This window comes from Dermacentor albipictus, chromosome 1 (genome assembly GCF_038994185.2).
Source record: "Dermacentor albipictus isolate Rhodes 1998 colony chromosome 1, USDA_Dalb.pri_finalv2, whole genome shotgun sequence".
Taxonomy (NCBI): Eukaryota; Metazoa; Arthropoda; class Arachnida; order Ixodida; family Ixodidae; genus Dermacentor; species Dermacentor albipictus.
The window spans coordinates 83248197-83263464 of record NC_091821.1 but is presented as its reverse complement, the minus strand read 5'-3'; positions in this window follow the sequence as shown (position 1 = coordinate 83263464).

Genomic DNA, 15268 nt, shown 5'->3' with positions numbered 1-15268 from the left:
TCATTATATTTGAGTTGATTAATTAATTAAGACTAATCATCTAATTAGGAGAATGAGAAAATAAATAATTTGAGTATCTCCAAGCGACGGCAAACAGCATTACCTTGGTTCTGTACAGCTACGTGGCATTCGCATATTTTTTAAACTCTGGCTAAAGTTAGATGGGACACCCTGTATATACCGTACGGAAACGTGCCTGGCAGTACGGTTCATTCCGTCTGGAAAAAATGTAAAGCACCCAAATGTAAGGAGAGGCAGATTATAGTTGTGTTATCACACGGCTGATACCCAAACGCATTTTGCGCGTGGCTGTTTGCATATTCTTTGGGATGAAATAAAAGTGATGCTTTCCCTTTTCGCAACCTTTGCAGTGGACGCGAGGATGCAGAAATGAAAAGAGAGCGTCCTGCCGCGCATCTGATAGAAGCATATGCCGCGAGTAGCAGGTGTATAGTCGGGTTGTATAGTCGGGCTGCCTGGATGCGCTCTCTCTCTCTCTCAGGGAGTGCATTGGGGCGCTTTAAGTCAGCCCAGACTGCGCAGCGCTGGCTGACCCAGTGGAGGAGAGCGAAACATATGCCGAAGTCCTCTTTGGCCTCGCATGCTCTCGACAACGGGCGCTTCATGCGATAGCACAGGTGCACGCAATTTGCCCTTAGACACATTTCGCGACCGGTCTTCGGTATTAAGGCATCAAGAGTCGCACAAACGAGTTCCAGTGACGCGTGGACGATACGCACGATTCGTTCAGGCTTATTAGCACAACTATATAGCAATACGATGCGGCTACCGCGGCCTCTGCAGCATGGTGCGAGCCTGCGTTTTCCCAGCCCAGCAGTTCTCGCCGTCCGAGCAAGCGGCGCAGTTCAAGCGCTTACCTATGCTTGGTCCTTCGCTTGTGCTACATGGTCCGTGGCCGCGGCTCCAGTCCGGCCGTGACCTGGCATGAGACGTGCACGCCGATGAGGACAGTTAAAGGGGCACTTTAGAGAGAAATATCAGGTTAGGGTGCATCAGTAAATTACGCTTCTGCAACTGCAAAACGATCACTGTTATCGTGAGACGAGGAGTGGTAAGCCGGAAAAGACTCGATGACAGAATACAAGCGGCGACGTTCTCCCAAAGTTACCGCACCAGCTTGCCATGATGTCATGGATTTTGAGCGCGTCTGCTCGGGTCCAGATACGCGTTTATGAGTCATTCCAAAGGAACCAAACACCGCACAAGTAAGTTTCCAGAGCTTTTCCTGCGCCAATACGTTTAAAATACAAGAAAACAATTTGAAACATATGGCGTCACAGCGAAGCAGAGTAACGCGCGAACGAAACAAAAAGAAGCAAGTTACAAGAAAATTCCAACCCCCCCCCCCCCCATATCCCCTCCTCGAAACAGTGTCCTGTGTATGTTATACAGCACTGCATAAACGTAAGCACTCCAATCTGAAATTTTTTTTGGTGTTGTTGGCTTGTCCGCTCCGACTATTTTTCAGAGCCGAGCCGCCAATCTGCAGAATATATACCGCACACTTGAAACATAACTTTGAGCTTTTTCGCCGACGCTACGAATTCTTTGTTAAAGTTTATCAGTTTAGTTCTACGTTATCAAATTCTTAAATTGTCATGATTCACGACTGTTTCTGAAGTCAAAAACACGCTTGGAAACATTGCAAAACACCATCGGCTAGCACAGCGAGAAATTTTGCTTTCCTCGATAAATTTGGAAAGCCCGCTTTGAAACCCAGCCTAATTTTGAAACAGAAATCGACAAACCATGCATGCAATACGTCTCTAAGCATCCCTTCATCATTTCCTAATGTGAAGCACATTACGAAACCCGTCGCACGCATCATAAGCGCTTTGGAAGATACTCACTGTGCAACTGTTGTTGGCGGAGATGACCCACTGCGTAACTGTAAGACGCCTTGCAACGTTTGGGAGGCCTGTAAACAAGCGCGGTCACGGACGGGACGATGCCACTCGCCCTGCCGTTTTTTGGCAGGCCAACTGAGATTCGGACGCTTTCTGTTCCCCGTGACAGCCGCCACCGCGTCGTCGGGGAGGCACGTCTGGCACGCGGCCCTCCGCTCTCTTCCCAGCCTGGCGCCCGGGGAGCAGACAGCACCAGACAGATTTTAATCGCGAGCTCTTTGCCACCTCGAGCACCATCTTTCCTTCCGAACTGAACGCGTGGCCTTGAGCTTGAGTGGCAGGCAAGAAAGTCCTAGCCCATCGCTTGCCCGCTGTTATGAGCCGACGCTGGCAGTCCTCGCTCAGCAATGCGGCATTTCTGCGTGGGGGAAAAAAGGAAGAAAGAAAGAAAAATATATTTTTTTTAAATTGCTGAGAACTAAACATTGTGCATCACGACATTTACTGTGGATGTATTTGTATTGTACATGAGGTAAGGGCGTAAAAAGCTCGCTGAATGTCAACACAGCATACAACTGCAGACGACAGTACAAGAGAACGAACAGGACAGACGCGAACGGACGCTTCGGACAGATGCGTGTCTCGTCGTCGACACTGTATCCCAATTTCGGGTGAGGGCAAGTGAAATTACAACGAAACCATTCTTTCTTTCTCGCGAGTAATCCAACGCTGTGGTGGAGTACCGCGGCTGTTCATTTACTGGTTGACACTAAAGTGAAGGCAGAGGGCGAAGAACAATTTTGAGCATTGCTTAGGTAAATTCGGAGGCATAAACTCAAGTCAAAGACAATCAACAGTTTTGAGAACGATTAAATTTGATGGGTTGTGCGCCCTTCTTAAACCGCTTCACTGACATGGCAGACACGCGATGTTGGGCCAGGCTTGACTGAATAGAAGACGACGAGGCGCGCTGTTCATTGTTTAACCCGCCCTTGCGTGCTTTAAGACACAGTATCAAAAAATAAAGAAAGAATTGAGCATACTTATGCTACCTTTAATGTGACACGTTAAAAGCGTTTTGTAGAGCGCAGTAAGGTTATAAAATAATGTTGTTTTTTCTGTTTCTTTTTTGTTTTTTGTTTTTTTTTTTTTCAGAATGGAAGTGGACGACGAGGAGGAGCGTTGCTTGCTGGGTTGGGTATGTATATGTACATTTAGGGCTTAATTTCGAAGGCGAAAAGCGGGACGTTGCGTTTTTTTTTTTTAGACGCACTCTAAATAATGTGACCCGTTAAACTCATTTTGTTAACTCGGAGGGTAAGCCTATAATGCAACTTTTCTTCATCGCAAATGCAATTCGGTTGGGGAGCAGTGGCCTAGAGCTGCCGCTTCAAAGACGTGAGGCTTCTTCGTTCGGAACCACGTAAAGTCGCGAATCTTTTCTTACATTATCTCCTTTTCGGAGGCGCCGAGAGTGTTGTTCCAGGGATACCTCGATAGCCAGCGCATAACCGCTTATCGCAGCAAGTTCGAAGAGGCTGGCTTGGGCTGCATTCCCGAAGCTGCAGGAAAGGGAGGTAAGCAGGAGCCCGACAGGTGGCGATGAGGAGACAGGGCAGAGGGCCAAACGCGTGACGAGCGCATCGACTCAACAACCTGGTGTTCAAATGCGTGCTCTTTAAGAAAAGTCTTAAAAAAACCATAGATTTACAGTCTCTCCGAAGGCCCTGCATGAAGGAGTTGCCTTGTCGAGACGTTTGAGCGGAGCAGCCAATGTAAGCCAGGGCCGCTATTTCGTAGCGATGTCTTATGCCTTATTCTATGCTATTCTTATCACCCACCACACACGGCCGCCTGATCCCGTTGATAATGTGGCCAGAGCGTCGCTCTGACCACTGGCCAAGCGCGAAATGCCTGAGAAAGCATAGAATCGGAAAAGGCATCGCTACAAAATACCGGCCAGCTTTCATACAGGTTCTTGTTGGTCGCGGGCAATTGGTTTCCTCAATCTCACTGACCGGCGTATTTTCGCGGTTCCATACATCAAATCGCCGTATTCTTCGCTGGTTCATGCACCTCCACAGAAACATGTCTCTTACGCCTGTACGCGCTGCATGGTTAACAGAGGACGGCGTGCCGTTGCGTGGTCTGAAATGTATACGTGAACTTTCAGTTCAACTCAGGTGAAGCATGCACCTGGAATATGCCTTTTTTTTCTACAATGTTCCATGAATCCCATGAGCCTGTAATATCCAAGCATAATATTACATCAATTTAAAATAATTTTTCACCTTTATTTTTCGTCATGGAGTACTAGTACATTTGCACAAAAAGCACTAATAAAATTTGTTTGAAGGAAAGCTTAATTGGCACAGTAATTAATTAACGAGTAATTTATTTTTTAAGCTATCCTTAACTGAAAATTTGGTCCAGCATATAAAAAATGCAATGGTAGGCTTAGGCTGTGAGTTACGTTTCCTGCGCTTAAATCACAAATTTGAGGTATCAAACTCGGCGTATAGCATAAATGATACGTTGTGCATTAGAGGGAGCGACCTGCATGAAATATAGCTACAAGATAATGCTATTCAAACTATTTTATTTTTCGAATTGATTCTCATTCGAGAGAGAGAGAGAACTTTATTTGGTCCATTAAGGGTTTAGCGTTCGGTCTTCGTCTTCATCGCTGCAGACGCTTGACCTTCTTAGCTGGGTTGGGCCCCTAGTCCAGGGCTCCACTGAGCCGCGCTGCTTCGCTTGCGTGCTCCACCATTGCCCTTTGGGCGGCGAGCTCGTAGCTGGTGAGCCGGCTCTCCCACTGCTCCGCACTCGGGGTTTTGTGTTGGTGGAATGTGTAGTTACGTTTACACTCCCAGGTTATATGGAAGCGTGGGGGTTGCCCCGCACCACGGGCAAGTGTTCCTAAATTGTGTAGGATACATCTTGCTTAGTATATGTAAGTTAGAGAAGGTTCCCGTTTGCAGCCTCCGCCAACTAGCTGCTTCTTGCTGTGTTAAGGCTTTGTGTGGCGGGGAGTATCTAATTCTCTTGCCTCTGTGGTACTTCAGTTGCTCTGAATAGCCGATCTCCACGGTGAAGTGCTGTTCCAGGGCGTGTGGCCACTCGACTCGGTATACTTACGTGATACGACCAGGAAATATCGAATCGAGTGACGAAAAATTTTCCCGGGAACTTTTAAAGATAACAAAGAAAGTGGCTGCAAAAACAGTAGATAAGTCCTATTTCTGTCCTCTAGTGTTATTTGCAAGTTATTTGCAACTCGGCTGCAGCTTGCAAATGGGCAAAACTGACAGTCCCCGCAATTTATGTGATCTTAATAGTGATGATAGTACAGAAGAAAGGAACCTCATACGACTATCTACAGTTGCATGTATGTAGACGATTACATTTGTTACGTAATAATGTATGGCTCATGTTGGCCGTTTGAATCGTTAAATAAAGGGCTGAAGCACGTTACAGTGACATACATTACGTTAGTGACGAAAACATAATGAGCTGTTTTCTGTGTGTGATCTGCTTTCATGAGTAATTATGCTCCCGGAGATTCTCGTTAATGCATCTTGCTATTTGGTCCATCTACTTGCCGCCACATGACAGTGGGATGCTATAAGCAACATTCAAGTGCTGCATTCAACGGACACATGTTCTTGTGCCTGAACTCTAAGAGCCTGCTGTTGAACACGGGATTGTTCTCTACGGTATCAGACGGAAATGTATATATTAAAAGGAAGCGTTGGAAATGCACCGTACTGACAGATACGTAAGCAAGCCAGACGTAGCTATCCCTAACTCTCGAACACCACGCATGTTGAAAAATAAAAGAAGAAAATGAAAACGTCGTTAACGCATGTGAGGGTACGAGCGGTGCCCACACAACTGTTGGAAGTTATAATCCCTATCACTTACGTTTTAATATGCGTGCGTGTTACCATCTCTCAAATTTTCATTCTTCTTTCCTCGAATTCTAGATATTAAGGCAAATGCTCCAACAAAAATTAAAGCACTTGCAAGTTCGCGCGTCGCCTTGTCTTTGTCACTGGGTTTCTAAATGGTTTGTCCTCGGTTATGCTACAAAGCAGTGCGCCTAGCCATAATGCACGAAGCTGGGTGTACTGTGTCCGTTGTCGTCTGGCTGTCATCATTATCGCGCCGCTATCGTCAGGCCACCTTTTCATGTCTCCAAGAAATACGAAACATGGCCCAACACTGCCACTGGGGATTGAACTCGAGCCCGGGCGCCAGTGAGCAGTTTGGAGCAGGACGAGCTAACCGCGCGCAATGCACTATCGCGCTGCTTCGAAGCCTGACAGTGTGGTTCCGTGCGCTACGCAGACTTCGAGAATGGCGCGTCTGTGCATGTATTTCCCAGAACAAAGCAGGCGATACTGTAGTGGGCGAGGAATGTTAAGCACAACGCTTCGTCAGGACAACGAGCCTTTCGTTGTTTCTGTTCTCGCTGTCACAAATATTGCCAGAGCTGGCGTAAACAGGATGGGCAGTCTGGAAAGCGAGCGTACGACAGCGGAGTGTGAGGTCCAGACGCCGTAGCGCCGGCGCGGCGGGAGAATCGGCGGCCGTGCTTCTGCTGCAACACGAGCGTGCCAGCGCAGATCAGCCAAACAATTGGCGACGCACCGGCCCTTGCGCATTCCTTTTGCCTGGCGTCTCGTCTTCAAGAGCAGAGCGGCCCTAGCCGTGGGAAAAGCGTTCGCATCCATGGTTTTTTACGAGGGCGACTTGGCTGACGCGTTCACGAGGGCACCTCGCGGAGGCGCCATTTACGGCGATGTCGAAGGGGCGAGTACATATAGATGCGTCCTCTTTTCGTACTGTCTCTTCATGTCAGCGACTCCCAGGTGCATGTGGGAACGACTCTGTGGACAGCCACTAATTGTTTTTCAAAACGGAGTGGCGGTTCTCTCGCCGAGATGTGTCCGCTGGAGCGGTCAACCACGGGAGCGGCCTGTAGCAGTCATTGGATCATGTTTACAGGAGCAACAATGATTGCTGCCGAGCGTGCCATCGGAAAGACTGTACTGCTATGTCTGGCGCCATTGAACAGTTTCTTGGATAGGATAATTATCAGTTGATCGAATACTAGTACAGCCGTGATCAGGAAGGAATATTTAGTGGTACACTACTACAGTAAAAGCTCGTTAATTCGAACCGCAAGGGGAAGCCGCTTCAGTTCGAATTAACGAAAGTTCGAACTAACGAAAGTGAAGGAGGGCAACAGTACACTGCGATTTGGAAGCAGTATAGGGCATGTCAGAAATTTGGCGTGACAGAAAGTGATGGCGTGTGCCGCGGGCACACGCCATCTTCAAGTCGAAGCTCAGGGTCCGACTGTGCCACACCACCGATGTCCACCGAAACGAACGTTAGCCGAGGCTTAACACCATCACAATGAATCGCGACGGCCGATACCTCCTAAGCTGAAAACAGAGGTGCACAACCGATGAAGACTGCCGAGACAAAGACGCTGAACATGTGAAGGTGGCGAAGGCCCTGATTCGTTGGTTCTTGATTGCAAGCGCAGCTGCGACGTACTTGATTCGCTGTGTTTTGGAGCTTGCCGTGCCATCTCCGCACAACATTAGCAGCTGTACAAGATTTGCAATGCCTCCGAGATTCGCAACGGGCAAAAAGTCTCGGAGGTTACGTAGAACGGAGAGGCGGCAGCCGCCGCTGCCTTCTGGCTGACCCCGCGTCGGTTAGATTTTTTTCCGATTTTGCCTCCTCTCACCGTTCTCTCCGTTTCGGAGGCAATACAGCCTTGTGTGTAGGCAGTAGGCGCGTTTCTCTGGCCGTGTGCCAGGCGAGCGTAGTTCGTATTAACCGTGAGGGAACCTTCTCGCGTTCGAATTAACGGACTTTTTTATACATAGACTTCTGTGGAGCTTGGCCGGACCAAATCGTACAGTTCGAATTATCCATAAATTCGAATTATTGAAGTTCGAATTAACGAGCTTTCACTGTATATGCTATATAATACGAATTGACTAATAGAACTCAGCTTATTTTTCTTTTTAGTGCCTAATGATAAGAATATCCGAGGTTTGAGGAGGAAGAAAAAATAAAGCTGTTGTGTAGCAAACGGCGTTACGTATAAGAGATCCAACAGGTTCATATGCAACTACGATGTTGAGTAATAATGAGTGATGTTGAGGTAGCGGAGTCGGAGGAATGGGTGTCTGCAGGTTTTTTCTTTTTTTCTTCTTTTTGAAGAGCAAATCCTGTCGCTGAAAGCCGACATGGGAACATTCGCAATTGAGAGCTGCCCCAAGAACTAACAATAAAGTGTAATGTGGTGTGTCAGTCACGCTCAATGGAAAGAGAGAGAGAGGGAGAAAAAAAAAGAAAGAACAAAAACCCAACCTCCCGTAATTACGCTTAATGGTCGGTACTTATTCGCCACCGGTAAACGCTAAGTATCTTGCAGCATATAGCGTGCCAATTTTTGTCAATCACCAGTCCGTGCACAACGGGATCTAAGCACTTTGTTGTGCATGGCTGCCCGGCTCCCACACGCATCACACACTATAGTTGTCACTGGGTGGGCAGCTATCGGTGCCCGTGATGACTTTCTCGCGAGCAAATACGTCTTGCAACGAGCCGATGCAGTTGGGAAGCCATCACGATCTGATCTGCTGCAGTCCGCGGACGAGCGGGATCAAAGAGAAAAGGCAACTAACTGATACAACAACACGTCGCAGTATGGTCGCCCGTCGCGGATGAAAAGTCGCGTGACGGTCCGTGCGGTCGATCCAGGCGTACCCGCGAAGCCTCCTTTGGGGCTCTCACAAATGAGTTCTACTTCACCTCCTCTCTCACAGCCTGCGCTGATTCTGAAAGAACAGGAGCCTCTAGAGTTCCCGCGACGATCGGTCACATGATGGACGACAGACATTTACAACTGAGATCACGGCGGAAAGACTTCCTTGGTCGCGCAGCGCTGACGAGCGTCCCCGCAGTCGTGTCCCGTTTGCAACTCCTGGAAACAAGACGGAGCATCTCCTGTTGCAGGCCTCTCCTGTGGAGAACATCCACATATTATGCGCCACCGATCAGGGCACAAGGCCACTCGGCAGTCCGAGACCATTGAAACATGAACTCAAATTGTGGCTGTGGTGGATCGCGCGGTTCCGTAAGCTGCGCCGTACCTTAGATATAAATGGTAGCATGGTGTCGCGCTAGTCTCGACCATGATTACCTACAAGAGACAGAGAGGAAACGCAGGGCGGTTGAACAGATGAAAATTCCCGGTTTGCTACCCTGCACTGGAGGAGGGGGATTACAAACAAAGCTAACGGGAGATTTACGGGCTAAACAGTTTAAATTTCCGGTTAATTTTAGCGACTAGATAACGGAACGACATAGCACCCCTTAATACATTCATCATATGGGGGTGGCATTGTACTGTGAATCCCCCCCATCCCCCGCAAGAATGACGCACACAAACGCGAGGGCTGCAGCGATAAAGTGTGCTTGTTATATTTGAGAAGATTAACCACAATCATTTTGCTCTTGGTGAAGTCGAGAGCCATGGAGAGGCCGCAGATGAGTGGAAACATCCTGGGAACGCAGACGGTTGGCATTGCGCAGACCGGGATCTATAGAGCGCTGCTGCAAGTCCCTTGTGTTATGCACTTGAGAGGCGGCAATCCACGTGAAGCGATTTGAGTTGGGACACTGCAATAGAACGATTTGAATGTAATCGTGCTATGTAAACGCACGCACGCATGCGCACGCACACACGCACAGGATTCTGTACCTCTTGCGTAGTAGTGGCACATGGCAATTTTGTAGAATACGCTAAGAGTGGGCACATGCGGTGGCACATACGCGATGGTGAATAAAAAAACGAAATAAAAAATAAAAGAAGCCATTGAATATAATATGCTGTTTGATTGAGAGATCAGTGTGGTTTTAAAATACCTACCCCTATATGCCGACATGATATATACAGATTTTATGTAGGGATTTATTTTTTATTGCGCAGTACAGAGGTGCGCTCATTGTCTGGTTTATCGGTCAGCATACAGGGCCATATTAAGCCAGTTTGCTATAGCTAGCATGCGGTGCACATACAGCCTTCATATACCGAGTGATATGTTTTAATCGGAACAGAGTTTTTTTTTTTTTTAAGAAGATTTAACCGATGTGACGATGTCTTTTTCGCTATTCGTTCTCAGCACGGCGGACATCAGATAGTCGATTAGCCCTCGCACTCCGTTTGCTAATTAACCCATATGTTAGCACCGGTAGAGTGCAGTGATTGTGCACTTTTCTTTTCAACAACAGTGGTAAGCTCTCAGTAATTGCTCCCGGTATATATCCACAAAAAAATTAAATTATGGGGTTTTACGTGCCAAAACCACTTCCTGATTATGAGGCACGCCGTAGTGGGGGACTCCGGAAATTTTGACCACCTGGGGTTCTTTAACGTGCACCTAAATCTAAGTACACGGCTGTTTCTGTATTTCGCCCCCATCGAAATGCGGCCGCCGTGGCCGCGATTCGATCCCGCGACCTCGTGCTTAGCAGCCCAACACCATAGCCACTAAGCAACCACGGCGGGTAAGGTATATATCCACAAATATATCCGCTGAGATAGCGACCACCCGACCCATCAGCTGCAGCAGCCATGCTAAACCCGGGAAGGTAAGCAAATAAAGCTTCGCTTTGAAAGAAACATCCGTGATGAGCGGTAATTGACCAGACGGTAGTTGAACTGAAGCTAAATTTGGTGCGCCGCTTTGCAAGAAAATACCCGGCAGCAAGGCGGAACCCACGGGATGCATCGTTGATATACTGAGGCTCTGGACATCTTTGCCAGGTGACAGTGAAGATACACCATTCTATAGCGGAAGAAAAATTAATTCAGCACTTCCCGAAGGGACTGTTAAATCAGTAACTACATGCATGAATCAAACATTATAACAAGGCAGTGAATTCAATTTTTTTTTAAGTAGGTCTTTCCACAAAAACTTGCGCTTATGTTGCGGAAACGCGGCGTCCGCGGAACCTGCAGCCACTGATTCCGAAGTATGCTGCTCGCCATTTTTCATCTGTTCTATGATTTCTCAAAAATTAACTTTTGCATATTTGTTATGAAAGTCCTAGAGAGCAGCCTTCTGCGTTTTTGTACTCTTTTAAGGAGCACACATGTAATTTCATCGGGAAAGCACCGATGACAGACCCAGAACGGTGCATTTGTTTCCACGCAACGCACATGCCACCGCTCATCGTTCGCTTGTCACACATGGAAACTGCACCCTTTTGGTGTGAAACAATGTCTAGATTATGTCTAGATGTAGCAGAATACCGTAATTCAGACATATATAGACCTTTTTCATCTACGATGTGGCAACAGTGCGTTCATGACCCCAGAGAACTTCCGGTCAGCCATTTTCGAGAGTCCAGTTAGCCATGAAAAAAAGATCTACTTTGCCACATAGTATACCATAGGCACATATTCTTGATGTTTTCAGATATAAAGAACGTGCGCCATGCGTCGAACTCATCTGTGGGCTTTTTATTTTGTTGTTCTTAACAATAAAATGCATGCTAAAACACTCGAAATCCCCAATAAAACTGGTGCCATCTGGAGGGTTCTGTAAGTTTATAAGCTATTGTAACTTGCGTCGCTCTTGAGGGCTCAATTAAAAGTTGTGGAGGTACTCGGTGTGTAAGCATGAAAAGGGTCTGTAAGCAAGGTCACTTCACTCGGAGCCGTGCCGGTATGTGAGGGGCGGGCACCTTAATTCGACTCTACACATATATAGCAGCGAACGACAAGCCGTTAGGCGCATAATGTAACTACCGATATTTGTGGGCAAATCTCGCTGTTTGTACTCTTCATGATGCATGCACTTTGTATGCTCGATAAAGTAGTGCTAATGAATACTGTGCGGACATCAGCGCTAATTTAGTGAGCGGGCAGTTATCTCCCGAATACCTGATGCCAACAGCGCGCACACTCAAGCAAGGCAGTAGTTTCGCAGTTGTATCGAAAACGCGACCATTTGTTGGCAGTTTGACACGCTACGCGAGCAGTGCATCTCGGTAATTCCATAGTAGACAACATGACAATGCTTTCAAACCTGCTGATCTGTCTCACGTTTCAGCGAGAGAAGCATCGATGAACACGACTGGCAATAACAGCGGCATGCCGACATTTGATAGCACATCGTATATGCGCTGCCTGAGCCCTGTATAGAGGCGACCCTATACGACACGAGCGCTTCATGTTCAATGATCATTGTCTAAACACAACTCTTAAACACTCTTTTTCGTCTTAATTACTTGATAACCTGCACCTCAGACATGCTGGCAGTGAACACGAGCCTGTGTGCTAGGCGTAATCTTCAGTGAACAGTGAACACTGACTCAAACTTGATTTGGACGGCCGGCGAGTATTTATAGTAATGTACGAATTTCGGAAGCTTGTAGGATTCGCTTTAAGCGCAAACGCAGACGTTGCTGCAGCACACATGTTTTCGCTCATCGGCCGATCACCTGGACTCCGGAGGAAGGACGGTCGATCGGCAGACTGCAGGGGTCCCGTCGGCGTCGTGGGCACGAAGACCTGGGAAGACTCGCGGTCGTCGGTCGCGCAGTGGCCGATAACGAGTTGATCTTTCAGCGACACTCTGTCGACGAGCCGGCTGATCATTGGCGTCTTGTCGTCATCGGTGTAAATATCCGTACGACGACAAGCCGCGCCTAGCACCGCCGTGTCACCGCGTCAACGCTGAAACAGCACAGCGCGCACGCGACATTAAACCTGCAGTGGCTAAAACACTTTTTGGCGGAGTAGTTTGCTCTAGGGAAACGAGATGGCGCTTTCGGCGGCGCGTCGCATGTTGCCTCAAGTGAAAGCGCACGAACGCGAAAACATTACCATTAGTACCATTACCATTACTACCATTCTCGATTCTGTCCTGCTACTGTGCGATCAGCTGTCGGAAGTGAAAATGGGTAATCGATAACACACTATATGGTCCGTTCATGATGCAAAATTTAGAACGGTATTGATCCTTTTCGCGGCAATCCCGTGGGCGCTGCTATGTTTGATCACGTGGTGACGCGTCCATTGCTTGCCTCAACTGCCTCCGTTGCCTCCGCGTTTACGATGGGCGTGTATACGACGCAGGTGCGGCTTAGAAAACCTGTTTCGCGAGATATCTAGACGGTGGCTGGGTGGAGGACATGAAGCTTTATCTACAGCTTCAGAGAATATCGAAAAGCGCTTTGGAGGTTCATTAAGCCACGTCCAAACGGCGCGAACAGCGTACATGGTGCTTGTTTTAAAAACGAGGGTAAATATATATGTATTCCAAGCTATCCAAACTTTCCGCTCATGAATTGAATCAGGATTAGTGTGTTTTGCCCTTCGTTCTTAATTTGGCAACTATTGTGAGGCAGCGGCTTGTGACATTTCTGACTCAGTAAATTTTCTTGGTGCAGTATAACTATCTTATTATTTCTGCCTAATCGCTCGCGGGTGTGCTCATGAGCGCGAGCGATTACCTAACTCGCAAACCTAACTGCAGTGAGGATAGATTTGTTCTCGCTGCGTGCAAGGCTTGAAACGTAGCCGTTCTATTCGTTGTAATACATTCTAGCAAATATGTATTATCGCTAGCAACTCGCGTAGTGTGTGGACCGTCAACAAGCATCCAGATATTCGTGCGCTATCGGTGTAGTCCGTCATTTATTGTGCATATATGGCACGCATATATTCATGTGGGCGCCCATTCACTTATTGACACGTTGGCGATATAGTGGGCGTAAGATTCCGTGTTAGTTGGAGTAGATGTGTGCAGATACTTCGCGCAAAACGTACTATGACAGGAAAAGCGGCGCTACTCCCTTTGTCATTTTTTGACGAGCGGTATACTCGCTCCTGCCGACGTTCCGGGGCAGAAGCACTTTCTCTGGAGGTTAGCGATACAACGCTGGCGGATGAGCAAATTTCTGTGTCCTCGAAGAAAGCCGTACATCTCGAAGTGCCGGTAACACGTACGGAGAGTCGTAGCAACGGTCTGCTAACTACACAGATTCATTCCATTTCTTAATACACCAGTCACTACAGCCAACTATACTGCACACGTCTTGAATCCACCTGATTCAATCCGGCATGAGTGTAGCACACTGCATTAGCGAAAACTCAGTTGCATTTCCCACAGCTGATCGCACAGAAGCAAGGTGGAAGCGGTAATTGTTGCGTATTAGTGCGCTGTCGCTGAGGCGACGCGCGGCGCGCCGCCGAAAGTGTCATCTCATTTCTCTGAAACTGCTCCGCGGAAAGGTTCAATAGAGGGAAGACGTGCAGTAGCTGTCTGCGAAATTTGTGACTGACATATTAAGGAATGAAATGAATCTGTGTGGCTAACAGACCGCTGCTATACACAAGGACTGCTTCTGTTGCCGGCCTTTCGCGATGCACGGCTTTCCTCGATAATAACAAAATCACTCATCCACCAGCGTTGTATCGCTAACCTCCAGAGAAAGGACTTCAACTCCGAAACGTCGGCGAGAGTGAGTAGTGCTCGTTACACAGTGACAAAGGGAATAGCACCACTTCCTGGCATAGTAAGTTTTTCGCAAGTTGAAGGCTACACATCCACCGCAGCTTACACTCAAATTACGCCATTCTATAGTCCACGCATCAAGAATAAGTGAATGGGCGCATTTTTGAATCAATTCGCCCAAACATGGGTGACGGACTATGCCGACAGCACGCGAATGTTCGAAGTTGAATGTTCGAAGTTGATTGTTTCGGGATGGTCCAGAGGAGTAAACGAGTGACTAACGGCAATATGTCTTGATACAAAGATATTACAAAGTACCAAACGTCCATATTCCAAGCGTTGTGCGCGGCAAAAGCAAGTCTACGCAACTGAACTGATATACGAAGTAAGGATAGTAGTTTTATCTGCCGTATAAACTTGTAAACATAGGCGCACTAATCAAATTAACAAGTATGTTAGCACGCGCGCACAAGCAAACATGAACACATTTCACTAGATGACCACGGAAACTCGCTGTCAAAACGCTGCAGTGAGGAAGCGCGGCAGCAGCAGCGAGCGAATAGACCTTCGTGCTGCCTCTCGCATCAACGCGAACTAAGCTGCGAAAACACTGCGCACGGCGGACTCTGTACCCGTCGCAGATGGCTTTCAAGGTACAGCGGCCTGAGCCGCCTGCAGGAGTAGAACGCGCCCCCCTCTCTACCCCTGCACCGGATCGTCGCGCGCTACGGAAGACGGCGCGCTTCCTCCCCGCTTTCCTCCCTTGCGTGCGCGAGATTGAGACGCGATTGCCGGCTCACCCTCTCATGCTTTCACGCGCACATACAGCATACGGAGCGC